This window comes from Taudactylus pleione, unplaced genomic scaffold (assembly GCF_031769625.1).
Source record: "Taudactylus pleione unplaced genomic scaffold, aTauple2 ptg000042l, whole genome shotgun sequence".
Classification (NCBI taxonomy): domain Eukaryota; kingdom Metazoa; phylum Chordata; class Amphibia; order Anura; family Myobatrachidae; genus Taudactylus; species Taudactylus pleione.
This window is the reverse complement of record NW_028284444.1, coordinates 3,340,216-3,358,183: the sequence shown is the minus strand read 5'-3', so window position 1 is coordinate 3,358,183 and position 17,968 is coordinate 3,340,216. Positions and strand designations below refer to the sequence as shown.

General features: G+C 36.5%; 1 long non-coding RNA gene across 1 annotated transcript; it reads right to left on the bottom strand.

The window, feature by feature from the left end:
- Nucleotides 1-1,389: 1,389 nt before the first annotated feature.
- On the bottom strand, nt 1,390-17,035 carry LOC148537923 (uncharacterized). Its single transcript, XR_015873016.1, has 3 exons — nt 16,723-17,035; nt 10,067-10,292; nt 1,390-1,580 (listed from the first exon to the last, which is right to left on the bottom strand). It is a non-coding gene; the product is annotated as an uncharacterized LOC148537923 (long non-coding RNA).
- Nucleotides 17,036-17,968: the final 933 nt, after the last annotated feature.

Below are 17,968 nucleotides of genomic sequence, written 5' to 3'. Positions count from 1 at the left end.
AGGATACCAAATAGTTCACATTTTCCAGGTTACCCAGCAGGTGCACAGGTATATTAAGTACTCACTGACACATTTTAAAAGATCCACAGGCGAAGCTAATTATTTCACTTGATTCTGTGAGGAGACCTGGAAAACATGCACTGTTTGGGGTCCTGAGGACCGAGTTTGATAACTTGTGGGTTTGATGATGCTTTTGGGCTGCAAATTTTAAATAGTACCACAAATTTTAAATTGAATTGGTGTCTGTACTTTGACTTGTGGTTTAACCATATCAGTGTTGCTTTGTCTTTGTGCTTAAGATAATTTCCCTGCTGAAAGGTGAACTTTCTCCTAAGTTTTAGTTTTATTGCAGACTGAGGAAAGTTGTCTTGCAGTATCTCCCATCCATAATTCCATCAATTTTAACAAGATATCCAGTCCCAAGTAAGTTAATACATGCCAATGACATGATTCTGCAACACCGATACTTCTTTGTTGGGATAGTGTTAGCTGAGGAATAAGCACTGTAAGTTAGATTCAATTTTTTACACTTATTCTAACAGTGCTTACTGTAACTTCCAAGTGCTTCGATATTAGTGTATAGCCTTTTCCAATCTTGTGCATGTCTACAACTTTCACTTTGGTCTTTACTTTCACAACTATTCTTTAAAGTCATATTTAAGTAATGTTATATGAATGAGGCTATTTTATCCATAAAATCTGACCTACAGCATTTTAATGATTCACAGGTAACGGCTATTTGAAGACCAATTCTTAAGGCAATATATTTCATCTGTGTAAAGTTACACCTGGAGCTTTTAGGGGTTGAATACTTATGCAAGAAAAACATTTCAGTTTTTAATTTAAAAAAAATCTGCTGGTAAATCATTAATTATGAGATTGAAAATGTTATTTACTAACTTACTGGTTTGCAATAAAAATACTGTCTGGAACATTCTTTGTAAGTATCATTTGTAAAATAGACAAATCTATTAACTTTATAGTATGTGGAATGCTTTTGCAAGACACTTTATATGAGTACAGTATTTTAGTAATATTTAAAATTCTTTCAATTTATTTCTTTGCCTGGATGCCTGGCATTCAGCTCCCCCCTCCACCATCAATAAAGCACTCCCCACTCATCAAGAACTTAGTTTTTCTTGTTTACATTAAACCTGAAATGTACTTTGTGTGTCAAGTTGTGTAAACACTCAATAGACCTCAATTAACCTGGTTGCCAAAAATATTTATGCTGACTTGTTTATGTTTCTTGTAGTGTATTCAACTGGCTTTGCCTGTAACAAAATTCTGTCCATACATTGTTGAACAGAGGAATTGTTTATTATTTATGAATAAATAAATAGCATAATAAAGAAAAACAATTTGCTGTATATTTTTGAAATACTGATTATAAAATATGTAGTTGGTTACATAACATTGGCTTGTCTTTTCCTTTTGACCTTAACTGGCAAGGTTTTATCAAAAGGGTCAATGTAATTATTGCATTGGTTCAGAGTTAGTACATTCTCCCAAAACTCCCATATTCTTAAATCCAATAAAGTTAGTCCAGGCTTAATTAAAAATGATTAATGTCCAGTGACCTGTGAAGGAATCAAAGACACAAAAATAAAAAGTTATGACTCATATTGTTAGAGACTGTACAGCTGCATTCACTTTGTTACATAACACTACAGTATTGCATACTGTATGCAACAAAGCAGCAAGACACAATTGTGTTGCCAATTGATAATGTTCTCCTCCATACATTTATGAGATATGCAGAATGGGGTTGTTAATTTGACATAATCTGTGGTCATATACTGTATACAAAAGCCTCTCACATATGGCCCCAATTTATCTGTAATGATCATGTACTAGAAAAGATGCCATTACAAGCATGTACTTTCATTTAATGTATTTAGGGAACAACATCTAGAGAACTACTCTAGTTGATATGTAGTTTCATTTGGGCAAATATAATTGTCAAACTACACTCAGCTCTTAGCCTGTTGCAATCTCTTTTTTTATTGACAACCCTTTACATAGAGTGCTCCCTGTTTAACAAATATAAAATGTAAGATAAAAAGCATACTACTTTTTAAAAGTTATTTTTAAATCAGCTAATGACAAGTGGGTCCTAAACTAAAAGGTAACTATATATATATATATATATATATATATATATATATATATATATATATATAAAAAAGGAAATATAAAATTTCTCAGAAAAACACTATCCCAAAAGATGGAAATTGTTATTTATCCCAGAATTGTGGAAAATATTTTGAATTCCAAATATAATAAAAGGAATCTAGTGAGAGATTCAAAAGAAAGAAAATGACTACACCTGTAAAAGGGAAAATCAAAATAATAATTATTCTAATTCTAAGGAGGAATGGTTTACAAATAGGAGAGAATTATGGAGATATAAACTAAGGGAGGAAAGTAATTACATGAGACAAAGTAATCAAAATACAAGGATATGAAGATTGCCAAAACTAAATTATCCCTTTCAGAGTCCACTTTCTAATAGATTTTCCCCAATTATGGCAGAGGAATCTGGATTACCAATGCCTGAGAAATGATTATCACCTAGAGAGCAAAAAAAATCTGCCAAAAATATGAAATTAAAATAAAAATAGCGGTAAAAAATAAAAATGACACCTGAGTTAAATGATAAAATGGAAGAAAGTCTAAATGATAACTCCTGAAATTTAACCATAGAAAAAAACAGTTTTACATAAGGGCTAAACTTTGCCCCATCTATTAGTATTAATACAATTGAGGCATTTGTGGAAAGAAATGATTTATTAAAAAGCTCATTTTTGTTCTATATAAAAGTAAAAATTTAAGCAAGAAAAAAGTTATAAAATTATGTCCCTTTGTTAAAATGTTGGCAAATATGCTTTTCCCATGCAGATAGAGAAGAATTTATTAAAAGGAGTGGTGCTTTTAATGGATTAGGTCAACTTTGACATTATTCAAAATATATTAGTCAAATCAATGAGGGGGAAACATAAGTTACTAAAGATGAATCTCTCTTGAAGAACAAAATAAGTTTCTAAACTATAAAAGTAATGGGATTCTGAGTAAAGAATAATCACAATTCTTGGATAATTAAAAACTCACCTTACTTGTAATTTATTTTACCCAAAATTCATAAGTATCTAACTAATCCCCCTGACAGATTGATCATTGCTGCCACCATTATTGTTAGTAATAATCCAACAGCCATGATAGATTTATATTTCCAACCAACAGTATGGTTGTAAAATAAAAAGCTTACACAAAGGGGATGGAATGACAACATATTGACTAGGAGGATGACTATTGATAGGTAAAAGCAGATGTTTGCTCCTTGTACACAATTTTAGATTACATCCATAAAGTATAAGTGTTTTTCTAGATGTAAATTTTGTTGGAGAATTTCAAAGAATTATTAAGGAGGGTAGTCTTTTTAATAAAAAAACAAATATTTTAATTTTGATGGAGAATGTTATGTACAAAATATAAGGACTGTAATGGGGACAAGTTTTGCCTTCAACTATGCCAATTTGTTTATGGTTTATTGGGGGCACAAAGCCATTTGCTATAGCAAGTTTCATGGGGTGAACCAGATCACCTGGTATAGGTTTTTAGTTTACATTTTCTTTAGTTGGAACGTATATATAAATAGTCTGCAGGATTTTTATCCAACATTAAATTTTAATTTGTATGACATTAACTTGGTATTTAACTCAAACCAATTCACAATTGCTTTTCTAAATTTGGTAATCTATAAAGATTAATTGTGTGTTAAAACCACAAATTATAGAAAACCCACTGACTCAAATGGGTAAACTGTATAGATGCAATGAGTGAACACCATAATCACTGGTTGGATAATATGCTACTTAGTCATCTGAAATTAATAAAATGGAAATTTACACAAAAGAGTTTTGAATGACTAAGTCAAAGAAGTTAAAATAGACATTTATACGGAAAGGTTACAAACATTAATTATTTATAGAGGCAGATAAAAAGTATAGTACTGCAAGACATACAAAATATCTATTTTTTTCAAATGGTCATTTTATTAGTCAATATAATTTCTAACAAAAACCAATTGAAAATGTATTCCATAAACTTTGGGGTAATTTTTTGAAAGATAGCATTGTAAAAAAAAACACCATCTAGACCCAATTTTATTGACTGCAAAGCCCCAAGTCTCAAAATGGGAGACTTTTTATTGCCACAGCTCATACCATACAAAATAGGGAAACTGAGTGGGGGCATATTGCTTTTATTTTTTGTGTCCTAACCTTGAAAGCAAACTGATCTTGACACCAAAAATCAAAAATATTTTTTAAACCCAAATATGACATCAATAAAGATGCTGCCACATGTTAAAATGCTTAAACCCAGTAAAAACAATTTTACAGGATTAAAGGTTCTGAAAAAAATTAAAGCATTAATGATTTCATAACTTGTCAAACTTTAATTCATAGAATGCAACTGTGGCATATTTGATATAGGGAAGGCTTCAAGACCATGAAACAATGGCTATTAGTAAATATATGCAAGGGACTGGAGACAAACTCTTTTCTGGCCCATTTTAGAAATTAATATCAAGAACTTCTAGAAAATGCAAAGAATACAACACCACTGGAGGAATAATAATATTGAGAGCGGATTAGGAAAAGCTGAAATTAAGTGGGTATTCTATAAATGTTTTCAATTTGAATTTCAATAGTTCCTTGGACATATAACAATATATATATATATATATATACACACACACACACACACACACACACACATACATAAAATACAAATTTATAATAGATGTTTTAATATGTATTTCTATGTTTTTAGGGATTTTTAACAACAGTATTTTAACTAGTAGTAAAGCACATGATACACTGCATCAATTGGTATACAGTATGTTCATCTGGAATTCAACTAAACCCAACTTTCAGTTATTGGTACCCATAATTCTGGTTTCCATTCTACTGAGATCCCTTGGTCTGCTGAATGCAAGTAAGTTTTGGTCACAAGGTGGATAACAGCCCACATAATTAAAAATACAATTTAAATTGGGAAAAAGTAAACCCAACTCTTTTCCAAACCCCAGTAATTTCTAACAAGATCTAGCCTAGATCAAAATATATTAGTTGTGTGGGGAGGAGACCATCTTCGTTCAATATACTGACTAGATCTAGTGTATTCAAGCACCTCAAGAGACAGAAGTTCAATCAATAACCTTATTTAAATATTAAATCTGCATTTTTTAACTATAAATCTAGTGTACATTTGGAATTGAAAGACAGAGAGAGAAGAAAACATTCCAGCAAAACACCTCTACTTATATAGCCAATGAATAAAAAAAATATTTGTATTAAGTAATTAAAGGTACAAGTGTTATGAACAAAAGTGAGGACCAGCATTTTAATGGATGCACTATTGGTAGAAGTTAAAACTTAATTTTAAATAAATCATACACAATAAGACAATCTGTATACTTAAAATTATTATTTAAATATATATATATATATATATATATGAATAATTCATTGGTGAAATAAACACAGACAATGTATACATACACACAAATGACACAAATAATCACATAACATTCAATAAATAATGATAAAATAAAGTTTGGATTATCCTTGTATTAAACTCTTTAATCCTGTTGTTGATGGCAGACCTTTTTATAGTCTTCATCAGCAAACATGGTTGTTATCCTCATTCTATCTATGAGCTCCACCAACTGACAGTGACAGGAAGCAGTATGGGTTAGTGTATTTTGGTACAGCCATCAACCATACTTATTCTCATGTTACCTGATACTGTAAGTAGGATGGTTACCTACCCATTTATACTTTTTCCTTATGAACACTTACACTACTCTCTCATTTTTATCTCCATGGTATACACAATGCATTATATCAGTAATCATTTGTGTGCCACATGCATAATAATTATTAGATATTTATATTTTGCTTATAATGCTCTAGTGCATCCAATAGAAAGCTGGTTACTCCCCCCCTCACTTCAGATACATTTGGAATGACCTTATATGAATAGTGTCCAGAAATTATTCTTATCTAAAGATGTGTCCTTATTCACCTAGCCTCAAATTACACTGTTTGTTCCATTGCTCAGTATTTTACTGAGCTTGCATCTTTTTCGCACATTTTAATGTGACAAAAGCACAAAGTATGGATATGCTATACATCGATAGTATATTAGTGTGCTACAGCAGAGCAACATGGAGCTAATCTGAGAAAAATGCAAGAGACCAGGGCCACATAGAGCAAATTTACACTGCCACAATTGTGATTTAAATACAAATTTTAAGCCCTCAGTACACTATACTGCGGTTTGTATGTACTGTAGCTGCAGTGGCATGGCATCTAAGTTGTACCATGTAACTTACCATATAGTTTACTGTATTAATGCATTATGAATAATAGAGAATAATAATAATAAGAATAATAAGAATAATAGTGAGCTGACACACATCTTTTGGTTTTGGATCTATATTCATCTTCATGTTTTGGTTTTGCAAAACCACACTCAAATGTTTTGCTTTTTGATATGTTTAGATCTTTTTTGTTAATTATTGAAGTTTTCAGAAACAGCTAAAATCAAGTAAGTTTTGCAATCCAAAACCCAAAATCCATGTTCTGAACCACTGGAAGATCAGAACTGAACTTGGATCTGTCTGGAAATCCTCAGGATATCAGAACTGCGACTCGGATCTGTCCGGATTCATGAAATTCAGGTGGATTTGGCTTTCTAGAGAACTAAACTGCACAGCTCTAATGAATAATGACACATCTGTATATACATTGAGTATTTCATGTCAGTAAAGTTAATTTAAAATACAAATTTTATTGCTGTTTACAATCTACTATGCCAAGTGAATATCTATATATTTTTTTTAATTTGACTGAAAAATTGTGGAATAGCAATTTGGTAAGTCACCCTCTGATGAAAAGACCTGTGATATACTCCTTATATTCCAGCATCCAGCAAGCATACAGTATCTCATAAAGCAGTTATGGGATGTTCAGTAACACTACATGTATTGACCAAAACATTACAACCAGCCAGAAAATTACATGGACCAGGCCCTATAAAAAGGCATGATCACTTTCTCCTGCAGATATCCTGGACAATTAATTAAAAGTACTCTTACAGGTTGTACAGGAAGAAACCCAGAAAGTTGCAGATCTCAGACACCACATTCCAGTTAATCCTCATTAAAAGAACCCAAATTAAAATTGCCAATTAGTTCTCCTGGGCCCACTAACTTTCTGAAACTTCAAAAAAGTTGCATACATAACTTAAAATTAAAACTCACCTGTCAGGTTTAATTTTTACCTGTAACTGCATAGTGATTTGTGCTTTTACTAGCTGCTATAGACAAAGTGGTTATACAGTAGGATGTTAAATATCTTTCCAGGGGTATATAAAACGTAATAGATTATTTATTAAAAAAAGAACTTTTTATTGAATGTTAAATATTTTGTTATAAATAAAATAGTATATCTGTTTATTTCTGTATATTGGGTCTTTTCAATAGTTAATACTTGAAAGTATATAATTATTATTTGGGGATTAAGAGATAAAATATTAATCCAAGTTTTATGAGTCTTTCTATGAGAAACAAAACTATGAAGTTATAATAAGTATAAATAGATTTTAGCTTTGTAAATATTATTTATGTTTTATGATGGTTGATTTTACATATTAACCACTTAACTGATGATTTTGTTTGACCAAAAACTGCTCATAAATTGAATTTTTTTCATTAATAAAGTTTTAAATGCATTTTTTTAAAAATATATAAATATTTTAATAAAAAAAACATACCTACAGTAGGTGGTGGTTTGCAACCCACGGTGTCCATAGACCCCCATTATAAAATCAGAAATAAACCCCAGTGGAAAAAGATCCCAGTATTATCACCCACCTCCCCTCTAGTGGTAATAGACTCCCATGGCAGAGCCCTCACCTTTACCCCCTGTGACAATTGGCCCACACTGTTTAGGGCACCCCCGCCCCATATGTCACTATGCATTAACTCTATTATTTTTTAATATATCCTCCCCCCAAGCCAAAAAAAGTTTTATTGGGGCATAATTGCCCCCATCCTCCAGTGCCAAAGATGTCCCACCCATTACCCCCTTCCACTCTCCCATGGGATAGCCCTGCACCCTTGTCTAATTGCAGAGCACAGTGGAGCATGGGGCAGGAAAGACTGATCATCAGTACCCCCTGCTGCAGCTGATCTCTGCACACACAGAGATCAGCATACTTGTGTTCAGAGAGGAAATATGATCCACTCCTCACACTTTTAGTATCGGCACATGTGCCATTTACATAGCATTCTGGGGCGTGATTTTTGGAGTGATGTTGGCAGTCACAAAATGTTGCATCACTCCAAGGGGACCTGAACATGAGGAGGATTTACTTCATTACAGATGGGGGATTTGGAGAAGTAGAACTAACGCATGAGATGTGACCTGGTCAAGTAAAGCACTCCAAGTGTCAGTCACATCTAATGCATTAGTGCCAGACAAGGGGTTAAATGACAAGACGAAATGCCATATTACATATTTGTATTGAAACATGTAAAGTTGAGTACCTAATTGTGAATAGTAAAACAACTAGCGATATCAGTTATAAAAAATTTCACAATAGTAATGAACAAAAACTACAATACATTTATCACAATAACAGTGACAATTAGTTTATAAAGTATTCAGAATTATATTTTTATAACTTTACATTGCCATTCACCATCTTATAAATGATACTGTACAAAATACATTGGTTTAAGTGCTGATTATGGTTTTGGTTCTATAGCAAGAGAATGAGCAGATGTTATTAAGACTATATTGTTGGTGATTTATCTGGAGCAGGCTTGTCTGTATTTTAAGGATTTTTCTGCATTCTTGATAGTGGGTGATATGCTTGTACTGTACTGTTACCAAGTATTCATGAACTGTTAAAACTACATAACTTTCAAAAAATATATCTGACAAGCACATTTAACAAATCATTGAAGTAAAGAGTCTTGTGATCACTTTTCTATTTGCAGACTGCATACCATGGATAGAGCACTCCTCCCAGGTTCTTAACTTTTTGAAACAAGTTCCTTTTTTCTCATTGGCAAAGAGCAATGAATTGCAACCTTCAAAACCAGACTGTAGAGTGGAGACTTAAGTAAGATGTGTGCTTGACAAATGGGTGGTCATTTAGGGCCTGATTCAGACCCACTCGCAAGCGGCTGTACGCTCACAAGTGGGTCGATGTTGTGCTCTGCGCATGCGCACGATGGCGGGAGCTTCATCGTGCGCATGCGCCAGACGCGACGAGCGAAGGACTTTCCTTCGCTCGTTGTGTCTGATCAAAGGGGGCGTGCTGTCGATGTTGATTGACAGCATGCCCCCTTTGGTGGGCGTGCCAGGGGCATGCCTCCCTGACGGGGGCGTTCCCACGGGAACGCCTCCCGTCAGAAGCCGGCCCACTGACATCACTAGTGATGTCAGTGGGAGTGATTTTGGCTCTGATAGAGCCAAAATCACTCCTGGGCTTTGCGGTTGTAAACCTCAACCGCAGGCTCTGGCTCACAGTTTCGATGGTCGCGATGGTCACGACCATCGCGGCCATCAAACTGCACGCTCGTATAGGCTGTGGGTGGTGACCCACAGCTATATGAGCGTCCAGGAGGACGCTCCATTTTTATGGAGGGCGGCCCTCATTCAGAGCGTGCGCTCTGCTCAGAGCGTACGGCTCTGAATGAGGGCCTTAGTCTTTTATATTTGATCTGAGCTAAAATATTATACCTACTTCACAGACAAAGTTATTTGTTTTCCGTAATTTAGAATCACTTTGACAGTTTCAATAACTGAAGGAAATGGAAAATTTCTAACAGTAGAATTGATGGCAATTGTTTCAATAGTTTTTGTGTATATATATATATGTAAAAAAGAAGAAGAAAGGGGGTGCTCTATCGTTCATGAATTAGTGATATATATAAGAGACATAAATAAACATTTCTCCATGAAACAAGATAATGGACTCATACCAATTCAATAAACACTGTGGGCTGGATACCACATGACATTTACTGCTCCCAACTGGCAATGCTCCATCACGGCCGCTGGTCTCCTGGGTTTCCACACCGCAATGTGAACCCGCTCACACGCCGCCATCAGCAAAGCGCCGGAGGTCCACACCAACGAGGAGGATGCCAGAGTCTGTACACATTGTCAGCCAGGCCACGCACAGATCATACTGAATATAGTAGTTGTCTGAAAGGGCATGGAAACACATTATATATATATATATATATATATATATATATACCACCAATAAGGCATCACTCTTCACATACACTGGGATATAAACATACATTGGGAGAATATAGGACAGCTGCCATGGAGATAAATGCTACAATACACTTAAAACAAAGAGACAGCTGAGTAAGCATATAACATATGCTTACCTGCACATGAAAATGTTTCCACAACAAATTTAAAATCAGCACACTTGTAAAGAAACAAATTATCTATACTCACATATGTAAAAAGGTGGTCAGATATAGCCGCATAACCCATAAACAATGATTGCACAATCAAATACTAATGCAACACACTAATGGTGTACAACTCATATACAGTAGTCATGACTAAAGCATTTATGATCCATATCGGCATAAGAATGAACAGTACAACAACATGATTAATGAATAGGACTATTGAATATCCCGAACAAGGCAAAACAATACCAAAACATAAGCCCCAAATAATATATAGCCAATATTAGTCAGAGCAAAAAGGAAGAGAAATAGAATATAAACAAATATGAAAAACAGACAATACAATTGAAAATAAAAAATGAAGAAGAAAAGAATAAATAAAAGTATAGAGATACATAAAAGACCACAAGAAATAGGACAAATGAAAAACACATCAATGAAAGGAAAAAAATAATATGGACCAAGATATTACAAAAAATACTATAAACAACAAGAAAGTCCCAGGGTTTCGTTCAGGCCTTTTGAGGCCAGAGTCTCAATCTATGTATCCATCTGCATTTTGCTTGCAAAAGCATCAATGAATGGTCCCTTCCTCTAGGGGGTTCCAGAACATGATCTATGATTCAGTAACGGAGAGTAGCAAGACCGTGACCCACTTCATACAGGGTCAAGTTCATCTCAGCAAAGCCCCCTGCATCTCATAACAACCCATGCCATGTCACTACAATCCCCTGCATCTCACCACAACCCCCTTCCTCTCACTCCTGTCCCCTGCATCTCACCAGTGTCACCACATCCACCACTGCTGTTGCCCTTCAGCTGGCTGGGGCCTGGCCACTGGGAAATGCAGCATATGCTGGGAAGGGTAAGAAGATCATGGATTATAGACTTGTATTGCAGCTACCATAAGCATTATCAGCAGCATGTCCTCAGGGCTGGGGCACCTGTGAATATTCTGCAGATGTGACCCACATCCCTGTCCAGCTGCCAAACATGGCAATGAGCAATGTCCTTTTTGCACAATGTACCTTGTATTTCCTGAGCTTCCTTGTTGAGCTTCCTCATCGTGGTGCCCCTGTCCAAGAGCATTGCCGACATACCATTGGAGCCATCTCCTGTTCACCAAGGGCTTGTGTTTGAGTGTGAAAATCACACTGAGAGGGAGCGAGCACTTCACGGTGGAGAAGTGGTGGCCAGAGTCTGCCTGCAGGTTCAGCATAGGAATGGACATTGGAATCTGATGGTTACTAACATCAATATTTTTGTCCTGTTGGTAGTATTTTTACTATTTGATGGTGGCTTTCCAATGTTTGCTACCATTGAATGGAAATCATATCATGGGTTTGCTGGAATCTGTCTCTCACCCTCTGTCTGCCTCAGATGTGACCCTGCTCAATTCCTGATTCAAGCCCTTCTCTAGACTGCTGCTAAGCAACAGAGCACATTGCTATCTCTGATTGGCTCTCACTCTCTCAGAGCAAATCAGAGCACATCCCTCAGCCCAGCAACAGCAGCAGTCAGTGACTCGCACATCACAACAGTTTTCTCTGTCACTTGCTTTATTCCAAGCCTCAGCTTCAGATGCTCTCACTGTTCCAATACTCTGGACAGCTCCTATACAGCAGCTTGGTGCAAGAAAATACTTCTCCCATCAGCACTAACAATAATATACTGCAAATCTGTGTAACTAGCAAATAAAATCATGGGGATTTTGTTAATATTTTGATCAAAATATCATTAATGGACCCCGATTCTCTGCAAGTCCTACACTAGCATACAGTATATGCCCAACATACTGCAGTTAAATGCGCTCACCTGTCAGGTACAGAGGGTAATATATAGCATCTATAGACAACGGCTGACTTGTGAGCCACACCCAGCTAGGCCTTTTTATAGCCTTGGTCAGAAACAGTATATATATATATATATATATATATATAGATTGGCAGCAGCCTTCATCAGGAAAATTCCCAGTGAAGTGGGCTGATGCACCTGTGGGGCCAACCTTCAGATGGATGCTTTTTCTAAAGTTTATTTACACCCCCCCACTGTGAAACACAGCTTCCTTCTGGCCCAGGGGCTTTGCTGGTGTGAGCACTCACTTCAGATTGAAGCTCTGCTCTGAATTATTTGCTCACAACTGCAGAGTGACATCCCCTGGGGTTGAGGGATAGGATGAGAGAGAAAGCTGAAGTTTTCCAGAGGGAGGAGAGAGCTAATCACAGCTGACCTCTCACTCCCTCCTTCTGTTCCATGCCTCCTGCAAATCAGCACTGCTGGGAAGAGATGAGAGTTTGCAAGTGCCAGCAGCCTGGAGCTATGGGGAAAGGCTGATTGAGAAGTGAGTGACTGCAGGGTGCCTGCTGCCTCTGCACCACCCCTTGTGCTGCAATTCTATTAATATTGTTCCTTCCTGCACCCCTGGAACATGGAGAAAATGTTGAATTATTTCAGTCCCAGCTGGGCTGAGGGGGATCCATGGCAGCCCAAATAACCTGCTGCACTGTGATGACCTCAGTGGGACCAGGAGCATGCTGCCTGCAGTGAGTGGAATTCTGTCCCCTGTCACCAGCCATTTCTTCAACATGAACCAGGAGTCGGGCCTGGGAACCCTATCTGTAGTATAGTTATATTTCTTTGCATATTAGTTATTAATATTTATTAAACTGGATGTGGGGTGGCTTTGGGGTGCAGTAAGGCAGTGCGCAGTGTGACATGGAGGGGCAGTAAGGCATGGTGCAGGGTGACATGGGGGTGTGGTAGGCTGGGGGCAGTATGACATTGTTTAATGTGTAGCTGAGTGCAGGGTGACATGGGGTGCAGTATGGCAGGGTGCAGGGTAACATGGGGTGCAACAAGGCTGGGTACATGGTGATGTGGGTACAGTAAAATAGGGCTGGTCATATGGGTATTTTAAGACTGGGTGCATGGTAGCAGGGGGGTGCAACAAGATAGAACTGGTGATGTGGGGTACAGTAAGATGGGGGTTGGTGATGTGGCAGGACTGGAGACACAGGGGAATGGGACCAGATAGACACAGAGGAGATGGTGCTGAGGGAGAGGAAATTGAACAGGGGACACAAGAAATAGAGCTGTGTTCACAGGAGATGGCACTGAGGATACAGGAGATGCAGCTGAAGGGGGGAGACACACAGGTAGGATTACAAGAAGAGACTGGGAGACAGTAATCTTCAATAAGACACCAATTCTAGAGAAACCATATTACTGATAAATATGGTACCAAATATATTTTATTAATACAAAATTGTTTTATCAGGAATGGACACATATTGTCCTGCCCATAATAGTCCTGTTACTATGTATTATCTGGTTGAACCTCTGTTGAATGATGATGACATTGGCTTTATTCCTATGCATACAGGTGGCATCCTGACTTGTGATCTCCTACATGAATAGTGAATACTGCCTCAAGGCACTGCCTGTCCAGGGAGGATCAATTTCTGCAGAGGATCCCCATTGCAGAGTCATCATATAGGTAAGAAAAGAGGCATTCACCGGGCATACATAGTGGTTGCAAAACAAAAAAAAACCAAAAGGGAATATTTACTAATTATCTGGTTTTAGACCCAATATTATAATTTATTGTTGCTGATATCTGCAGCAATAAGAAATTATAGATCGCCCGAATGTACTATTAATCGCTCACAGGGACAGGGACTCCGAACGGAGTCCATACCTGCGATCATTTCACTTCTCCTTCAGGAGCCAGGACCTTTCTTGTGCATGCGCGGTCTGCTTTTTGTTGAAAGTAGCCTATAGGCTACAGCAGCTGACCACATTTTCAGATGGCATTAGTTGCTGTGGCCAAACTTGGTAATTCTGATAGCTTTGCAGTCCCCATCGAAACCTATAAGGGCTTTAGCTGCTGCCATAAATGGAGGGACCAATGCAGATATGGAGATATATATAGAAATCATAGGGGCTCTGCACTCACCATAATAACTAACAATAATAATAAATATAATAAACAGTGGGGGACCCCACTTTACTGCAAGTCCCTACTCTATTGCTCAGAATTATAACATGGACATAGCCATCACATTAGTGTTAAACTCAGGGTATGCTATCAAGGTTTAAAGCTCACAGCAACTTTGCTTTTAAATGTGAGACAGTCACCAAGCACACCTGTTGCAAAGCACCTAGGAAAACAGCTGACACAAGTTAGATTATACAGGTTAAAAGGGGTGCATGAGAAAATGTGATACCAAAATGATTAATTATAAAAATGTATCAAATAAACAAAAAGCACTAATCCACGGCACTCACCATTCCTAATTTTGGGGTGCAACATTCGTATTTGACCACATTGTTTAAATAGAAATCCCAGGGGCTCTGCACTCACCATAATAACTAACAATAATAAACATAATAAACAGCATACCCTGAGTTTAACACTAATTTGATGGCTAGTTCAATGTTATAATCCTGATCAATAGATTAGGGACTTGTAGTAAAGTGGGGTCCCGTGATGCGGGCTGCAAGCTTAAATGCAGTGATCAATACATGAACCAAAACCCCACTGTTTATTATGTTTATTATTATTATTATTGTTAATTAATATGGTGAGTGTGATTTCTATTTAAACAATGTGCCGTGGATTACTGATATATATATTGTACACAACACTCCCTCTCTCCTCTCTGTAGATAGATATATTGGGAATCAGTTGGGCAGCACAGCTGATGCGATATGTCTGAGAACGACGTAAATCACAGACATAGAGCTGATACTCACACTGGCCGATGCACAGACAATATATCGGCCTTTCAGTTGAAGCCTGATATGTTGGCCAGTGTGTACCCAGCATTATATAGATAGAAGGCCATGCTTCTTAATTATAGGTTTGGATGCAATGATATACATGCGTTGTATTTTATGTCAAGGTTAGGAAAGGAATGGAAATGGACTACTTGATGATTCATATGTCACTATAATACTGTTCACAAGAGTTTGAGATGTAAACTAAAATGACATGAAGCAGACCATGCAATATAAATAGTAGTGAAAGACACAGTATGCATTTTGGTCTCATCTAACACTTCATCTTAACACAAGGACTCAGTACCACAAGGACATTTCTGAATGTTGCGGTATAATGAAATCAAATTAACATTGTAAAAATATTAACCATTAGAAAACGTATAATTCCATTGACGTAAGAGGCTGGTTTGTCTCCACCTGAATTTAAGTGAATAAATGAGAAATGTGCAGCACTGCTTGGAGGACACAAAGCAGGCACCTAATAAAAAAGCCAGTGGGAAGGTAAAATATAATGAGCACACAGAAATATCTTTTGAGGATTCATCATGAAATAACATTATTCCGCACGTCATTCAGATGAATACTGACATGTTTCATGTTATGTCCAGCTTCTCACATAAGATATCACTGTTGCTGTAAGAGGATAACATTTTGTCAACAATTCTTGAATTTCTACAGTTACAAAAGAAAGAAAAACAGCGCTAATAAGATATAGTAATATAAGCAAATCCAAATAATGTATAAATAGAAAATTGAATAATAATTGAAATCACCAAAGTGACCATGTGTTAGAGCAGCAGATTAAACCAGTGTGCCCGAGGCAGCACACAAATACACCTGACAGCTAGGTGTGACTAGAATACAATACACTATGAATGTCTGCACTAATGAAAAATGAGTCTCCAAGAGAATCGATATGAACAGATCACTGCCTACACAAAAAATGTTCTGTAAATACTATTTACTAATATAAATGCAACTGACCAGACAAAAGTTTAAAACAAATAAACAATAACATAAATATATCAAACATATAAAATCAATAGACACATTATATCAATGTATCTATAAACTGATCTATATAGCAAAATCGCTGGAGCAGGTGTATCCAAAAATGTTTCTATATATATATATATATATATATATATATATATATATATAGACAAAAATAATTAGTGCGCTTAATTCAGAGTTTGGAACAATACCAATATCCAGGGAATGAGTCCCACAAGTGATTGCACAAGTGGGATTGTGAAGCAGAGATCCTGTATATGAAATGGATCAGCGTCTTCCCCAATATAAGAACCCCCGAATCCAGCCGGGAACAACACTAGAAAGAAAACATAGAAAGGGGGCGCCACATCGTGCTATAAAGTATAACAATATTTTATTGCAATCTTTAAAAATTACAATGCTCATACCAGAACAAGCGGTCAGAGCCACCGCTAGCGTAAACAGCACAATAATAAGCAGAGGCAGTCACCCGGTCTGTAACCTGGACGTCTCCAAGGACTTCTCTGGGAACTGGTTCCTCTGCACAATCCAAAACGCCAAGCCACGCCACTACATGTTTCGTCATAAGACTTCATCAGGAGGCTGGCTGGCGTTTCTACAGTCATCCTTTAAATAGCATCAATGCTCTCACATCTCTAAATTCATCACAACACTTAATGATTCACAGCTGTAGCTTGTTACAATTAATACTTTCAGTCTGCTCAAATGGCAACATACAAATATAAAATGTCTCAAAGAAAACACTGCTATATTAAACAAGCATTTATACATCTGGATCTCAGAATAATAATGCATACAGTGTTAATATATTACATAAAATGTGAAAAACAAAATTAATACACCTCAGATACAAATGCATATCAGTTGCAATCCTGCAAGAAAAAATACATTTTAAAAAATATAATTAAAAAACACATGCACATAAGTTAGAAAAATGCTAAACCTGTAACAGCCATCAAAGGTAAAAAGGAATGTAAGGACACAGGATGGATGGGAATCACCTGTATAATCTATTTTTTCAAAAAGGGGGTGATCTCAAATCCCTCATTTAAACCACAAGGGGACAGAGTATTTAAGGTGATAATCCAAAACGTTTCCCGTTGTGTCAATACATTCTCCCGATCTCCACCTCTTTTATCCACCTTGATATGCTCTATCCCCATAAATTTTAAAGTTGAGGGACTACTATGCTGACATTTTTTTAAAATGTCTTGGTAAACTATGATTATCTACCTTATTTTTATTTACCAATGTCAGCCACCATTGTTGTGGCTTGGACATTTATTCTTTTCTCATGTGTTTGGCATAGTTTGATTCATCATTGTCTTTCTGATACAGGCCTTATTTCATATTGTCTTTCTGATACAGGCCTTATTTCATATTGGAGTTACGTAATGAGATGAGTGTATCCACATTCAATATTCCAAGTACACTGGCTTGGTCTTCATATGATTTATTGCATAGCCTTAAGGAGCCAATTTGGATGTCTCTGGGTTTATTGCATCTTTATACATCGTGACATATATGTTGCATATGCTCAACCCATTTAGATGTATACAGTTGGCACATACTTCACATATGAGGTCATACATTCTCTATATGCTTAATTAGCACAGGTGGAGAATTTTTGATCTCTGTGATTAAATCCTTGTG